The 17,938-nt window shown below is 40.5% G+C and overlaps 1 protein-coding gene and 1 long non-coding RNA gene across 2 annotated transcripts in view; both read left to right on the forward strand.

Annotated features, from left to right (window-relative positions):
• Nucleotides 1–16,718, forward strand: part of LOC310901920 — a 39,321-nt gene extending 22,603 nt beyond the window's left edge. The window contains exon 3 of the long non-coding RNA XR_014586314.1: nt 7,436–16,718. This is a non-coding gene — a long non-coding RNA (uncharacterized lncRNA). The remainder of the gene's footprint in view (nt 1–7,435) is intronic.
• RAPGEF4 (Rap guanine nucleotide exchange factor 4) overlaps nt 1–17,938 on the forward strand; it is a 154,033-nt gene that overhangs the window by 44,756 nt on the left and 91,339 nt on the right.

Genomic DNA, 17,938 nt, shown 5'->3' on the forward strand with positions numbered 1-17,938 from the left:
AAAACAAGTAAATAGTTTTCCTTTTCTTGTAACTGGACAACATTTCTAAAGATTTAGAAGGCTGAAGTTATCGTGAACAGTTCAAAACTGCTACATCTGCCAACACAGTCTGTAGTCATGTTCATATTGTGATCTTAAAACAAACTTTTGCTTCTCTGTATTTCTGTGAAGTTTCATGATGTAGTCACTTAAATTATGTGCTAAATGAATTACATTGTATATGATAAAACTAGGCTTAGGTCATGTTTTCTGTTAAGTTTTCTTTTTAGCTGAAGAAACAGAAGTACTGAGTGCATTTTGTAGACCAGATTTGACCTTATAAGCAGTTTTTATTAGTCAAGAGAAGACAGATCCTCTCACTCTAGAGTGAAATTCTGAATTTATCTATTATGCTGAGTGTTTTGCTGTTACCTGTGAACTCTCTCACTATACTCCAACCTGGTCTTTATTTCTACTTTCAGTTTTAGTCAATAAATTTATGCTAATTATAGTTTCTTGTACTTAAGAGAAAAGTGTGCTAATGGACATCATTCCCTGCACTTTCAGAGCAGCAGGGGATTTGTTGATGCAGACTTCAGTATATTGAATTTGCTTATACCTATGATATTCAGGCAACAACATATAACAGGAGCAAGAATATTTTGGTGGAAAAGCTCCTATTTATTAACGTTACCAGTGCAAGGCCTGAATCCTTAAAGCAGCATGTGCCCTATTGTGGTATCTCACACAGGCTATCAAAATACCTGAGTATAATTGTAGGATTTCAAACTGTTTTGATTAGATGGCATTTATTTTAGTTTTCTGTCTACAGAACAGCACAGCTTCCTCTTAAAGGTTAAAGACTGACATCTTCCATCTCAGTGTTGGTCACAGAAGAAACCTGTATTGCCCCCAAGAAGAGGTTCTTCAAGCTCTGTGATACCAAAGGAAAGAATGTGCTGCATTGCTTCAAGGAATATGTTGTGTTCCTATCCTGAATCTTGCCTGATCTCCTCCCCAGACCAAGGCGTGACATGGCTTCTTTTGATTCTTGCTCTTCCTTGTCCTTCCTGGGTTCTAGTCACCTCTGATGAGAGGACCATATCCCAACTAGCCCAGGTGACCTGAGAACTGTAGTTCTTTGAAGTATGCCAGAAAAGCTCTTAACTTACTTTATCCATGTGGGCCTAAGAGCTCATTGATTTCTTCCCCAAGTTCAGTAATCACCAATCTGTCCGCTGAATTGTGTCTGGAATGCTCCATATCACCACCAACTTCCCGTGTAAGATGTTAACTCACAAGCTGCAGTATAGAAAGCAGCCACAGATCAACTCATACTTTCACATCAGTTACCACCTGAAGTACACTTCGAAAATTGTGTTGAACAAATTTGTCCTTGCACAGGGTTGCACGTGCTGTGAAGGGATACATATGGTAATTGTCTCAACAAAGTGATTTCTCATCTGATACCATTTTCTTCTAGGAAGACGATGAATCTCTGGAAGGAACAAGAGAATTTTACACGTAATTGGATTATAATACAAATAGTACCTGTTACAGCTGGCAGGAGAACTGAATTATTTTATGCCCTGATTAGGTCCTCCAACCCAATCTTCAAACCTGTGTTGAAAATCACTTGATGTTTATAAATTTTTATGGAAGAAGATGATACATGGAAAGGAATTGCTTTGGTGTCTCTCCTTCTAGCTTTCAAATTGTCTTCCCAGCCTTGCTAAATGCTGCCTCTGAAGTGGATTTCTTCCAAAACATTGTGCACTGCATGGTACTAGACTCTGCTGGGGCACACACAGCAGGGTTCTCCAACAGATAACTCCTAAGGACAACCACTTGCCTGACCTTTCGGTCTTGTTTAATGGAGATTTAGAATGAAAATATGTTCAAAGAGGGCATCATGCAGACTGATATCTATAACTCTGCTGTTCGCTGAAAATCCTGATTAGGGTGACAGTGACTTGTGAAGCTTTATGAAGCTTTTTACAGTTTTTGTTACCTCTCTATTATTATCCTGGAAAGTAAATAGTTACATATTGGATAACCATATGGATGATGTGTTGGTATATTTTAAGAAGATTGCTCAGATGGCTCAGAGCCCATAGTGGCGGTGCCAGGATTTTTATGTACTGAAGATCTAAACAAATAACTGAAAGACGGAGGGGACAATCGCTGAAAGGAAGAGAGAGCAATAAAACGTAGAGTTCACTTTTAGCATTGGTGACAGGGATCAAGGCTGTGGGAGAAGTGTAGCATGGCTTCTTGTAGTGCAGTTGCGCCGTCTCCCAGTTACCCTCCCTGTCTGAGCAGTGGGTGCAGCAAGGGTGGCTGCTCCTGGTTTCCGTTCTCAGCACTAGGCTGCCAGTGCTGCTGCGTGCTCCTGCCTCAGTGGTTCCAGCTGAACTTCCCAGGAGGAGGTAGTGGAGACTCAGATTGAACTTTTCACTAAAAGTCTGTACAAACCCCATTTTTCAATTTACCGACTTACTGTGACCATTTTGTTGATAACAGGGCCATTTAATAATCTGGCATTGTTTTCCGTGGACTGATAAGTGGTGGACGGAAGAAAGGAGGCAGAAAGAAAGGTGTGGGGAAAAATACAAAGAAAATTTGAGGTATTGAGTAATTCCGTAATGATGGTATCTGTTACCATTTTTGTTCAGTGCTTGAACGCTGCTTATGCATATTAGCAATCTGTTTGAGTGAGAAAGGACCCTGTCAACCCAGTCTACTCACCGCGCTGTAAATGTAACCTTGGTGAAGGAAAGGAACTGTTTGAAACACTGATATCTTTTAGTCAGGATTTATCATGATCTGTAAATCACCTAATTCTTACAACAAGAAGCCTTCAGATGTTTTAAACCTTGGCAATTTTTCATCCATCAAGGAGATTTGAGAAAGACCAAGGCAGCAAGCCTTCTCTCAGACTAGACAGAGTGGGCTGTTTTATATCAGGAGCTGCATTTCCTATTTTGCTGCTTCTGCCAGAAATTCTGTTGTCAGAAACTGTCATTTGAGCTTTTATCTGTTTTGAGGGGAAGGAAGTTAAACATCCCAGTAACATCACCATCACTAGAACAATTCTGCAGACAGTGGAAGGCTATGGAAAACTGATAATTGCACACAAATGCATAATTTCCCCAGGCCACAATGAGGAGAGATAGAATTGTCAGCTCCATTTTACAGTGGGGAGACGCTTCAATACAGGTCTGTGCTTTTAATATTAAAGTAACCTGTGGAGAATTCTGAACAAGCCAGGGTGGCAAGTATATTTGTTTCATGTCTGTTACTACTTTTTGCTGTATTGCTACATATACAGTTAACTGTCACAACTAATGCTGTTTTCTGTTACTGAATCTTCCTCTTTGAGAGAACAAGAGCACAGGTCAGATTTCTCAGGAACTTCTTTTTTTATTATTATTTTTAATGTATTCACAAAGTTTCCCAACAAGTTTGGATACGAGAATTAAAACCTTGCCTTCTTTAATCTCGGTAGGTATAAACAAACCATCTGGGTTTCAGTGGGAAAGCTCTTGCATACGTTTGAGTGGAGAATTCGACCAAGAGTGGGTTATAGCTCAGCAAGAAAGCTGGAAGCTTCAATATATATGAGACAGGCTATTTTTTATACCATGTGATAACAGCCTTTCTGACTTCTGAGCTCCTTACTTTATGGGTAGGCTATTGTTAACAGAGAGTATTTGAATGTCAGCGTGGAGCTCAGCTTGCTGAGGGTTAGTGTGCAGTGCTCAGCAGTCAGAGATCTCTCTCATTTGTTGCTAGTCATATCAAGAACTACTACTGTGGTGAATGGCAGCATTCCAGGCTGTGTCTCAGTCACATGGATTATTCTTTCAAGCAGTGCTTGTCTTGGGAAGAGACTCTCCAGGGTTTGAATTTGAAGGGCCTTTTGCAGTTTTGGTGTACTCACCTGAGAAGAACAATCGATACTTTATGCGTGTGTAGCTGCTGAAAGTCTGTAATATGTTTGCTGTCTGAGAAGAGTCCACTCCTGGGGTCAAAGTAACATACAATACATCTCCTCTTTTTCCTATTTGTTTTCTTTTTTTTCCCCAAATTAAGGTTTATGTGCTAATAACTGCATGGTAGTGATGACTAAAATGCTTATTATCTTTGATGTACCTGTATTGTGGCCAACTTTGAAAGTGCCTAGCACCCGTCTGAAGATTTTGTGACATTCATACAACAGTGGTGCTAATAGTGGTAGTGGTGTGGGGTGTTGTGGAAGAAGAATGTTCAGTAGGGATGAAACAGAGACTTCCTGAAGGAGCTGGAGCACTGGAAGACAAACAAAGCTGTGTTAATACAATATAGCTGTCACTTCAAATATGTGGAGAACGTGGTCAAATGAACCAGCCTATTTGAATTCTTTGTTATGTTGAGAACACTTGTTCCCATTGAACACAGTCTTGCGGACACTGATACTGCTTTTGAGCCCCCTAATTCACTGTATATTCACTCACATATGCATATAATCCAAATAATCTAAGCACAAAAATCCTGTGCAGAAAGGATTTTATCTAAACAAAACAAAGCAAACCACAACCCCCTCTGATGTTAATGCTCCAAAGGAAACCCAAGTATCTCCTGGGATTAATGAGTAGGTGGGAGGAGTTCATTGCCTCGGGCATAGCCAAGGGCCATTAATTCCGGCTAGTCATTAATCCCTGTGTAATGCCCTCTGCTAATGCCACAGTTCCTGTTACAACACAGAAATAGAATTGACTGACCTATGGATTTGGATGGGTTATGTTATTCTTATAATGATTGCTTATATTTCTAAATGCTTATCACTATAGTGCTGGACAGAGTTTCAGTTTATAAGCTTCATGTCTTTCCAGAGAGTTAATGCATTGTGCATTACTCGTATGGAAGCCTGAAGTGGTGTTGTTAGTATTCCATTCTGTCCTAGCCTTTAAATAAATACTGAAGCAGTCTTGGTAGAGAAAAAATTGGTATCAATATTCTCTGAAGATGATTAGCATACATATTCTCATATCTAGAGAAAATGAAAATTGAACATATAACTCCTTTACTCTGTGGTTGCCATGTAAGGCTAAGTGCAGTTTAAATTGCATTAATTTTAGTTGTTTGTTTGATTAAAAAAAAAAAAGCTCCTGAAATTTTAATGAAATAATTTCAATACCCAAAGAAATAGTGATAAAGGACAGACTAGTTATAAACTGTTTAGATGCAGCTGCCATCACATGCCCTTTACATGTGCGCTCATACACTCAGCACTATACAATAAAAGTGTTGCTGGGTAGATCTTAAAATGCAGGAGAAAAAAGTTCAAGGGCAAGCCCCCAGCTTAGCAGATCATGTGAACACACATGACTCTAAGCAGCACGGAACTTAGCTAGCAAACAGCAGCTGTAAGAAATGCCAGAATGCTAGAGTTGCATCTCTGTTTAAATTCTCCTAAAATGTTTTTTCTCAAGAAGGAGGTTATTAACCTGACCTTTACATAGAGTCCTTCTTTGTCAGGGATGCCAAAGCATTTTACAGATGCAGAGATTGAGTATTGACATGCACATGTCAGAAGGAAAGCTCACTGCATAGTGATAGCACAGAGCTTTGGAAATGCAGAAGTGCAACTACAGATGGGTTTGACTACCACATTCTCTGAAAAACCATACAGCAGTACTGCATAGCAGCTCAGGTCGGGAAGTGTGGGATACTTTACTCAGCTGAAAATATAGGTGAGTTAACAAAGTTAGACTGTACGAGAACGCTGGTGAACTTTTAAAAAGAGAAGAAGCTGAGCTTTCTATAATAAGCACTTGTGGTGGAGACATAGATTGTATTGCTGAAACATGAAATTCCAGTACTACATTGGTTCCAACAAAGAGGGTATGGGATTGTATGGGGGCTGATATAGGATAAATAACCACTTCCTACAGTGCTGTCTGTGCTCATTATTTACCCAGCTGGGCCTTGTTTAGTTTATGAATTCAAAATTGATCATAGCAGAGCATGTTGGAGCATATTAGAGCAAAAGAGGAGGATGAGGATAGACTGTCTCTTGTTATACCAGAGTTGCCTGAAATTTATAGAATATTTTCGTAGAAGTTGTATTTAAAGTTTAAAAAGGGTGTTGTGGAAGCAGGTTTGTGTGCGTGTACACATATATATATATATATTCTTTTTTCCTCATTGTGAAATTTCATTGACACTTGTATTCATCTCATGCACAGAGGGAGAAGAGCCTTGAGCTCTTTCGTTTTACAAAGCCTCGTTGGAATTCTCTTCCATTCAGTGGTGATGGCCAGTTCTAACATTACAGCACCTTGCCTTGAAAACCAGCATTTTCAAAACAGGCATTCTTCAGTGTTATATGTTATTCATTTTCCTTCCTTTGGTTTTCTTTGCTGTTACAGTTTGGTTTGCCACTGTGCAGGAGGAGGAGAAATGAGGGAAGGAGGAGGTGGTAGCCCTCTTTCTCTGCTCACTGTCCATTTTCCCCCTTTTCCCTGGCTCAGAATGAATTTTGTACTGTTTACAGAGCTGTCAGAGAAACGAGGGGTGGGAGGAAGGAAGAGGAGGGGAGGACAAAGTGAGAATGGGAGGAAACCTTTGCTCTCTGATGTCACTGTAAGTCAAACATGCATCCATTCACCCTTCTGACAGTCACTGCAATGTAAATTAGACCATTTTAGGTCACGATGAGGATTTCCTCTTTCACAACTGGGAGTTAGCTAATAGAGTCTTAATTTAATTCCTCTGTGAACTAAGAATTTTTAAAAATTTAAGATAGAGTGAAAGCTAATCCCTTGGAGTCTGTACTTGCCAGTACTGAGCTGAGATGATCCTGGTGTTCCACAAAGGTATGGGTGAGGCCTTGTCCAATACTCTGCATTGGCCTAAGCAGATTCACAGAGGATTATACTAGCTGACAGCGTGTGCATGGTACTGAAAAGTTCGTACGGAAATAGGGGAACACGTATTTTTCCCAGGAATCTGAGAGTAGTTTTCTTTACCTTTTTCTTAGAAGATCTCATGCTGGTTTATCATCCATGGAGTCTGGAGTTTTCCAGACTTCTGTTTCAAAGGTTGTTCTAAGGATAGGAGTGTCTGAAAGTGAATGGAGATTTTGTGGAGCTCTGTGCAGACCTAGTTCAGTAGCGTTTAGTGTGTGTTGGATGTAAACAGTTGGAGGGCTGCAGTACCAGTACATACAGGAACAACTGGAAACCACTGGGTTAAACCCTTCCAAAGACAGCAGTGACTTCTGCTCCTTGTCTGAAGTGTTCCAGAGAGGGACCAGCAGTCCTTGTGTGTTGTTTCCAAAGAGACATGTCACTGCAGTTTGATGCTGACTTTTTACTATTTGAATATATCTGGTTTGAGTTTCCTTTTCCTTTGAAAGGACTTTCTTCCAAATATTTTTAAACTTCCTTCCTGATGTTTGTCTTTTTTCCAGATTCCAAAATTAGATCAAGTCACATTTCCTCATGGAACTTCTGGTGCAAGGAGGCCTTGAGCTTTTGCAGCCCCTAGTCTGAAGTTGCCTGCTCCAGTAGATGACCTGCGCTGTCATGCACGCTATCCAAAACAATTGGACAATGGCAAACTTTGGAAGTTAATGCATGTCCTGATTATTGTCCTGTCCCCCTCAGCTTGTGCATTCTGACTCTTGCTTGATGTCGCTGAGTCCTATTTACTGAAAATACCATTTAATCCATGACTTGCCTGCTGCATTCTTGTTTGACCTGATAACTGTTAAGCCAAAAAAAATATCTTAAGAATGGACTTGTCAAAGAGAGCATATCTCTTCCCTCCTCCTCTTCAAAGACCTCTGAGGATGAATATTTGATTAAAACGTGACTGCAGCATTAAAATGGATGCCCTGTGTCTTTTTGTAAATGAACGACTAGTGAACTTGTGGACTGTCTAGCTTTTAATTGGCAAATTATTCAGCGAGTGTTTCAGGGGAAATTGCAGGGGAGGGTGGGAAGTTTAGTTGATTTTTAGATAAATTCATTACAACTTTTATTCCTAGTGATAGTTTGAAGATAATTAAATCCCCAGATAGATCCACAGACTCGGTTTAAATTTCCCCTCTGGAAATGTGGAAGAGGACATGATCTAAAATGTGCAATAAAATCCCAGGCCTGAGGTGGGCAGCCCCACAGCAAAAAAGGATGTTAGGCTTGTGGTCATCTTAGCTGTGGCTGTACTTATGACCCATGCAGCTCCCACACCAGCCTTTTCCTCTGTTTGCCTGCTTCTTTCTTTGAGCTCCAGTGGATGGCTGCTGATAAAATCTGCTCTCAAAAGGGCATGGAAACCAAATGCCTGCCTGTTTTAAATGCCTGCCTGTTTTTGTACTCTGATGGGTCACAAGGACAGCCAAATAATTAGATATGCATATGAGCTTTACAGAAGACTCTAGGACAGTTAGTGCAGAGAGGGAAAAGAATGGATAGACATCCTGTACAGTTACTTAAATGCACTGCCGGAACTCTAATGGAAAAGATCATGGAATGGGGTATTGGGACATGGAAAGCAGCATAGTTTGAATTGGTTCAATTTTAATTTCAGTTTGAAAGTTGTGATAGTAATTTGTGAAGAGAATAGACTGTCCCATTTGATGCGTATGAGTTTGGTGTTGCTATCTTTGTTTCTGTAAGTAATGTGATCCAACGTAACAGCACATGATAACTAGGGTGTGACACAAAAGGTTCTGGAAATAGTCCAAATGTGTTTCGTACTGGGTCATTCAGGGACTCTTGCTAAGATCATTGTCTAATTTTCTTTTCTCAGTAGTTGTCTGCTATCAACTTAGTAGAAACAAAACAGCTCAAAATACTGTAAAAATTGAAGAACAAAGCCTGAAGGGTTACTGTTATTTCCAAAGTACTCTTTCAAACCAGAAAGCTTGGTAAAAGTGTGATATGCAGGCAACATACAGAACCTAGGTTCTTCCTGCTCTGTGAACAGGCCAAAGAGTAGCGGTGCCAGCTCCAGTCAGATTCTTTTTAACATGCTCTGTGATCTGGAAGACAAACAATTAGAAATGGCTGGCTGATCTGGGTATTCATCTTTGTACAGTCAAAAACAAGACAGCGCATACAAATTCAGGGTGGACGGAAGGGTCAACTGTTGTTTTAGCTTTTCTTTCAGTAGAAAAAGGCTCATTATTTTTATGAGAAGAAAGATTATACATATTGATCTTGAATCACCTTTATGTTGTAGCAATACATTTTTCTTTTCTGGCTGATGTTAATTAAATTGCTTCAGTGAGATGCTCTGAATTGTAGTATGGAGTGGAATACAGGCAGTATGTACGTATGTGTGCATAATCTTTGTTTGCATTGAAAGATTGCTAAGATGTTATGTATAAGATGTAAAATATATATGTTAACATTGGAAACCAAACCAACTGATCTGTTTCTTTTATTATTTTTTTAAGAGTTTTATGGTGCTTTGGTTATTTCTGCAAATGTCTAACTGGATATGGTCTTTTATGGAAAAAAAATGTGGCTATTTTCTCAACTTACAAAGAGGCTGATTGCAATGTTCTCTCAATATTTGCCTTGCCCCTTTCTGGCTATTCTTTTTTCTGTCTGCAGCAATTTCTGAAAGATTTAAATTTGTTCATTAATCCCTGTCCACCGTAGGAACCTCCCCCCCCCTCCATCTTTGCAGACCTGATGAAGATGATGACATGTTGGGCACAGGAGTAGGAGCCAACACCTGAGCAGGCTGTAGGCCTTCGTTGGGTTGAATGCTTTGTATTGTGGAGCCACTGCCTACAGCCATGGGCTACATGGGAAGGTGTGAAGAGTTGGATGTAGTCTACATTTGCACTGTTTTTTTTAGGAAAGGAATTCCAAGAAATGAGATTTGTAGACAGAGTAACATCATGTATTGCCACTCAGTCTCATCAATGTCTACTAAGTTTTAAAACTGGATGTGTAGGTGATTATCTACTGATGTAGAATAAGGTGTGAGAGAGAGGGAAGAGGGTGCAAGAGGAGGCCTGCAAGAGGATGGTGTTGAATAGCTACATCCACTATTGATATGAATTTCTTGAAGTGTAAATTAGATATAGTTACACCTGAACGAAAGCTTAGCATTTGAGATCTTTGTTGATGTAAGCCTTACCATGTTAGGGGAAGAAGAACTTTTCAAAAAATACTGCTATAATTTTTATTTATAGTTACAAAAAATCTGTAAAAACACTTCCCAGCCTAACATTAAAGTCCTGGTGGTTTCATTCCAAGTGCAGTCCTCTGTTAGGTCTCCCTGAGTTCAGCCAGTGCCTTTGACTTTACTAATATTAATGATTTCTGTCACCTCTTAAAAGGGCACTGAAGAGCCAGGAACAGGTTTCCAGCAATCTGCAAAATCTATTTTGAATCTTATCACAGGATTGTCAGAAAGGTTTTTGAGTCTGGGCTGACCTTGCCATTGGATAGCAATGCCCTAAAAATGTAAACTGGCTGCCATTGTTGCTGTAGGTCTGCTCCTTGTGGAAATTTCTAGGATTAATCATATGACCTGGTAATGAGACATACAACTGTACCTCATTCTCTTTAACAATTTGAAGTCGGTGTCAGCTGTATGTATCACGTACCTTCATAATTTAAATTATAATGGCATGCAGCAATAGCTCAGTGAAAATGTGTTTAGAAAAAATGTACATGGTAGATTAAATTTTTGGTTTAACCTAAATGTCCAGGCTGCAGGTATGTTGTGTTGAATTCAGACAGAATGGAGGCCTGGGAGGAATATATAGTCCCCACTGCTGGACAGTAATAATTTCAGTCGTAATGAAATTTAAATTAAAATTCCTGCTGGTGTCTCACTAATGGTCCTGGCCTTTCTCTGGGCAGAACACTTCCGAAATGCAGTTTGTTATAACAGAGTTTCACCAGCTTCCCTCCAGCTTGCTCACAATAGGAAAATTTAGTTTTCCAGTTAACCAGGAGAGCCTTTTCAGTCCCTAGTTACCCTTGTGCCCAAGTTCCAATTTTTGTGCCTGCTTGTTTACCCTTAGCTGTATTCATCCCCCAGGGAGATGGTGCTGGCTTGCCAGATCGGAGTTGCCCTGAGCAGCCAGCGTAATGGTTCAAATTAGGGCTGCTGTTTTCAGAAGCTGCCTTTGACACTAAGGGAAACAGAATTGGCCTAGTACTTACCACACTGGAAAAAGCCATCCTCTTTGGAAAAAGCATTTTAATTCTGAATAAAACATTGGGCTGGCTTTCACCTCATGAATAGCGCTTTATTCCACTTCAATAAATATCAGTACCGACAAGCAACTACATCGTGTCATGACCTTACGTAAGTGTATGGCAAGGTTCCAAGTTAATTTCCACAAATGCACAGGACAGGTTTTTGTAGGTATTTGACCCCTAGGTAGGCAGTGCTCCTGCAGACAGGGCCAGTAAAACAACCTGGCAAATATCCAAGCTCCACGGACTAGTCGTGGCTTCACAGACAGTGCCAAGACCTCAGGTACTTCCCGCCCAGGCTCCTTAACACGGTTGAGTGCTGACAGACAGCTGAAGAGCTAGGATTTTGCGGGAAGGCTTGGAAGGCAACGTTGCTCTTTGCTGATAGGGAAAGTTCAAGAGATTACAAGTGGCTGAAAGGTCACATCTTCTGGTAGTTTGAATCTAGCCTCTCAGCCTGCTTGTGCTCTCTAGTCCCCTAGGAAGGGATGTCTACATGTGTGCAATGAGGGAAAACAGGGAACCACCTGCCTCAGCGGGCCTCAGATCCAGGCAGTCTGCTCTGTGCTCGAACAGCCTGAATGAAACACCAAGCTCTTTATCTCCTGCTGCTTTATAAGCTTCTAACATTACTCTGAGATCACTCCCTGCACAGTCACACCCGGCAGTTACATGCCCTTGTCAGATTCTGTCATTGCAAAGGTGAACTTCATCATGATTCCCTGGTTTGAGATTGTATTTTAACAGAGGGTTATCTTCATTGAATAGCCCTCTTTTTGGAGTTGGAAGCTTGATAAAGATAGGAGTTCCTAACTTGACACAGAAACCCCAAGTTGTCATTTGCTTCTTGTGGGATTATTAAGAGGGCCAATGCTTGGGTAACTGTGTCTCGAATGTTGAAATGTCTTTAAATTCTGTCCCCTGTGTCACTGAATGAGTGCTGTATAGTTTCTGAAGTGTCTAAGCTGTTGCTATAAATGGAGCGTGGTTGCTTAAGCCATTCTGGTGCTTTGGGAGATTTTGTACCCTCAGCTTGTTTGCCAGTTAAATAGGGAAGATGGTTGCAGATGCTTTGTGTAGGCTATCACTCAAAATATTAACACTAGAAAGTGTAGACTCCTGCCAGATTTCGCTTGGCATTTTTAATTTAGTACAGGGAAAAATCGGGCTGAGGTTCATCATTTAGTGTTTGATGGAAGGCGCTCTCTCTGCTCTATTTCTATATAGCTATCAAATCCCACATACTGTACTATATTCTGCCAGGAAATCCGCTAACCTTTCATATAATATGTAGTGGGTTTTATAGCCAATGCTGCAGAGCCGTTTTCCATGCAGGAGGATTTTTAGCTATTTTTTTCTGCTGCCTTGGTAAGATTTGCAGTGGTTCTTTCTACAGTGCCAGATGTACATAAAACAGGAAATTATATACTGTTCTCTTGCTTATTGAGCAGGAGAGAAGAATTACTTTTAAAACCTAGCTAGAGAGGTTGCTAGAAATGCCAAGTTTAAAGAGGCAGATCAAGTGTGGGAGATGAGAAAGCAAGACAATACTTGCCTGAATGTGGCGGTGAATGCTAAATCTCAGCTGAAGCACGGTTGATGTACTGACATTAAAGGGAATGTGCTGAATATATAATCATTGTGGATATATGCATGGGATTTTGCATTGTACGGTAATCAAATGAGTAGTTCTTTGTACACAGATTTACTGACACTGACGGGAATCTCATTGGAGCTCTAATGATGTATATTTAAAGAGATATCAGCCCAATTACGTTCTGTACCGTGCATCTGTATATTCCTGAAGGAATGCAGTGTCAGAATAACGTTATTTTGGCTGGCACTTCTGTGGTATCCTTAATCTACTTATCTTGAAGCATTTTACAAATAAGTACTTCATTCAGTAGCATTCCAGTGGGCTGTGTTCACCAGGATGGCGATGCGCTGATAGAGCGCTTGAATCAAAGAGCCCCTCATGAATAACCCTGCTGCCCAACAGGTCATGCCTGGCATGCAGGTTCTTTTACTTGTCCTTCTGCTTTTTCCTGTCAGGTACCAGGGTGGCAGCTGTTTGGCCAGCATGCTGCCTAGTAGCCAAGTGTCTCTTGCTGCCCCTCAGGCTGTTTCAGTGCCAGCAGACAACTCTGCCACCTGTCCGTGCAGAAAGGGAGGGGGCCGTGGTGTGGGCTGTGTGACAAGGGGACATCACAAAACTGGGCTTTGGATGCTGTAGCTGCAGAGGTTTGACCGTCCTGCTGCAAGACATGAGAGGAGAACCATAAAGAAGCAGATCAAACATAGTACTGACTCTCATTAGTAAGCAAAGCCTAACATGTGACACTGAGAATTATAGTTCTAAGGGGAGACATCTTTTATCTTTCAGAAACTTCCAAAACATACTGATAAATTCAGAGATGATTTGGCTCAGCTTCTTTGTAGCTGTTTCTTGTAGACAGAGCCACTTCAGGAGGTTTTTTTATATGCATGTGCGCTACTGTTCTTTGTACTGTTTAGGATGATGGTGATAGATCTAAATAAAATGTAGCTCTGTGCAAGCTAGAGAAAAGACAATCTACTTCTCTTTAGTGGAACTGTTGCTCCAGCAAAGAGAATGTTGGTTGAGTCCAAAGACTTGTTGCTTCTGCCTTTCATCTTCTGGTAGTTTGAAATAGCTTTTCTGACCATCGTCATCTCTTCCAGCTTCTAGAATGCACACTGGACACCTCAGCTGAATCGCATCTCTGTTGCTCTAATTAACCAGGTAATTGAGCATTATTGGAGTTCTACATATCTTGCAAAAAGTCATACTGGTGTGAAATTGGAGTAACAGTGGTATATCAGGTCCTTAGTTTCTTTCTTGAGGCAGAGTGAATCAGCAGATCTGTGCTGGTAGTGATCTTGTTTGGCACTTTTTTAGTTAATTTTACTTTGGCTCTTCTTTGCTTACTTCTTTAATAACATTTAAAATGGCACCTTTGGGCACCTGTAGCAATTGTAACAGTTTTTATCCATGCTCTTGTTGACAAACAATTTCTTATTAGGTATTTGTGCACTAGCACACTTTTACACTTTTTTTTTCCATCTGGATTTCCCCACTTGTTTCTGTTTGCGGGAAGGATGAGCTCTGTCCGAAGCCAGCACTACTGACCCTCACTGGAGAATGTAGTCATTGAGTAGGTCTGCAGGCCTATTTACGCTGCTGTTTCTAATCGTGTGAGATTTGTAGTACCTGTCAAGTTTGCCAAACTTAGGTGATACTGGTGATGTGAAAACTTTTGATTTTGCCATGAGAAGTTACTGCCAGGTGTTTTCAAGAAAGTGTTGAGAGTATTTAATACCCGTTTCCTTAAGCTTTTGTTTGCTGCTCTTAGAACCTGCTGTGGTTTTTGGGCGTAAAAGCGAGTTATGAAGCTGCTATGTGATTCTTCTTTTACATACAGACTGGGGGCACAGAACTTGTAAGTCCTGTGCTCGTCCATGTTCCCTATTTGTAAGGCAATGCAACAGAGCCTGTGAATAGAAGAGGGCCTAGGGCACAGGTGGGACATAGGCTGTCTGGATGTGGCCCTTCCCAGCGATGAAATTTCCCACTGCAGAAATGAACAGTAGATCTCCTTAAGGCTGCAGACTAGTCAAACTTCATATTTCTCAGCTAAATATGTCTTTATATACCAGGTTTGGTTTAAGGATTAGTCATGGTGACTTGGGAATATAGCAGAGATCTCCTGAGATCTTTTCCACAGTACCAGTTAGTGGAAAATATGCCTTTCTACAAGATGACTGATGATCATTAGTGTCATTGGAACAGATCAATTAATATAAATCTGTTTCACTGAAGCCAGTGAAACGTTAATTTATGACAGCTGAGGATCTATGCCAACACAGTTGTATATAGTGGACTTTCCTCTAACTCCTTAGGAATTGCACAAATAATAAGCTTGTATAAATAGAGAGAACAGGGGTCATCTTACTTAAAAGCCATCAAGATTTTCACTGAAATTTGAGGGTTATAAAATTAAAGGGACTGTACAATGCTAAAATTGTATTCTGTGATGCTCCCTAAACAAATAGCCAGCAGTATGTAGGGGAATACTTGTTAATTGAAAACTAGGCAGTTAAATATGTCAGGCATATGTGTACAGCTTCCTTATTCTATAACACTAAATTTCCCTCAGAATTTTTCATAGAATCATAGAATATCCCGAGTTGGAAGGGACCCATAAGGATCATCAAGTCCAACTCCTGGCACCGCACAGGTCTGCCCAAAAGTTTAGACCATGTGACTAAGTGCACAGTCCAATCTCTTCTTAAATTCAGACAGGCTTGGTGCAGTGACTGCTTCACTGGGGAGCCTGTTCCAGTGTGCAACCACCCTCTCTGTGAAGAACCTCTTCCTGATGTCCAGCCCAAATTTCCCCTGCCTCAGCTTGACACCGTTCCCGCGGGTCCTGTCACTGGTGATAACAGAGAACAGGTCACCTGCCTCTCCACTCCCCCTCGCGAGGAAGTTGTAGACTGCGATGAGGTCCCCCCTCAGCCTCCTCTTCTCCAGGCTGAACAGGCCCAGTGACCTCAGCCGCTCCTCGTATGTCTTCCCCTCTAGGCCCTTCACCATCTTCGTCACCCTCCTCTGGACACTCTCCAACAGTTTCATGTCCTTTTTGTACTGTGGTGCCCAGAACCACTTTTTGAAGGAAGACAGACCAAATAAAAAGCAGTTAACAGTTTTTTAAAAATCTATACATATATATATAATTGTATTTATATAAAATTGGAAAAAATTGTTTGTCTTATTTCCAATGTGTTTGGTTTTTATTATAGTATTCTTTGCAGCATTTGTTTCTAATATGGTTTTAGAGTTGCAAGTTAGCAGAAGAATTATGTAAAATGGTTTTAGATATGAAGGTGGCTTTTTCTCTCTGTTAATGAAACCTTTCTTAAAGGCTGTTTTATAATTATACTTGTGGCTTGGTGAATAATGCCTCTTCTTCATATGCAAGTCATTTGATTCCTCTGGTGCCTCATAACGCTCAAGAAGCATGGACTCTTGCAGTGTGACTCATACTGTAGCTTATTTTACTACATATTCTATATAAAGACTTTCTTTGAATGGTAAGTGGATACACAATATTAAAGGGACAATAACAAGCTTTATCTGTCTTGCTTCACAATAGAGAAAAAGTCCTACAAGAATAGACTGGAGTGTAGGTGATTGCAAATTAAGTAGCCCTTCAATTAGGAAGTGTTCTAACTTTAGTATTGCCAGGGACCTTGTCTTCTAGAAGGACTGAAAGTCTCATCCCAGTACAGCAGTACTCTTGCTTCAAGAATTAATCATTCGTCTTGCTGTCGGAAAAAAGGTTGAAGTCTATCATATTCCTTCTCAATAAAACCTGCCTCTCTTCCATCAGGAGTGTATAAGAATGCCCACGTATGTATCTTACCGCTGCGACAGCGAGCAATAGCAATGCATTCCTAAGCCATTCCATCTGTTTCAGATGCTTAACACCTTCAGTACTGGTATCTCCCAAAACTGAAAAGTTGCAGCTTTAGGACATCACATGGTCACAAGTGAAAACACAAGAGACCTGCTAATAAGAGGAATTGAAGTTGAAAAATAAGTTTGGGATGTAAAAATAATCACAGCTATTGAAAATGATTGAAAAATTTTACTGAAAAAGTTTATTTCCTTTCCATTTTTGTGTCTTTTCTGCCGCAGATATTAACTCCAGCTTCCATGATTTATCTACTTATGCTAGCAAATGTATGTGGTGGCTAGTTTGGAGTTACACCTGGGGCCATTAGCCAGCCAGCATGTGTACAGACTGCTCAGCTGGCTGCTGCCCAGTGAAGTGGGTGACAATGAGTGCTGCCCTCTGAAAACTAATGTGCTTTGCTCTCCGTGTAAAAACAGCGTGTTTATCTAGTACTGCTGTTTGCTTTGTGTAAACGTTATCCCTTGTAGTACATTGCTTCCAATGGGCTTGAAAAAAGAACAGGCACGGTTCATGGGAACCAGGTGGTGGGGCCTTCCCAGCACAGCCTAACATGTTTATTTTACTACTTTTTTGATATCCTTTAAACAAACAAACAAAATATGATTCCATAAAGAAGGAGCAGGAAATACAAAGATTTCTAAGAATTGAACAATTGAAAGAAGGACTACAAAGAAGTTTAACTTTCAAAATTAATGAGCTACTGTATGTCCTGGCTGTATTAAACCTATCTGTCGAATGGGGTAGGTTGAGATTTCAATATGCTGCTGAAATTATTTTTAGCCATGTGCAAGGCAGGTACACAGAAGAAATGGTTGTTTGCTTGAGTCGAATGGACACACAGAAGTTCAGAAAACTGGTTCGATTTCCAGTGAGCTTGCCGTCAGGTATATCATTTTTATAATGAAACATAAGTTTTAGAATGTACTTTTAAAAGCCAGGTCTTACAGAATGGCAAATTAAACACTACAAACGTGTTTCACTGAGAGCATCTTTAGTCAGTTCAATAGAAATTGTCTTTCCTCTAAGAGGCCAGTACTTGGGCATTTCTGCTGATGGGTTCTGGATGCTTGGGCTCGGCAAATTGTTTCTGGAGGAGCCTTAGTGCAGGAATCAGCTTTTCTCATTGCCCCTCAGAAGAGGAATTTCCTTGCCAAATTGCCTCACAGAACTGCTGTGTTGGTGCATATGCAGTATTTGGCATATGGTTTAATGGTCTGTTAGTGAGTCTTCAGTCTTATTTCTCTT

Source organism: Anser anser (assembly GCF_964211835.1).
Source record: "Anser anser genome assembly, chromosome: 6".
Lineage (NCBI taxonomy): Eukaryota > Metazoa > Chordata > Aves > Anseriformes > Anatidae > Anser > Anser anser.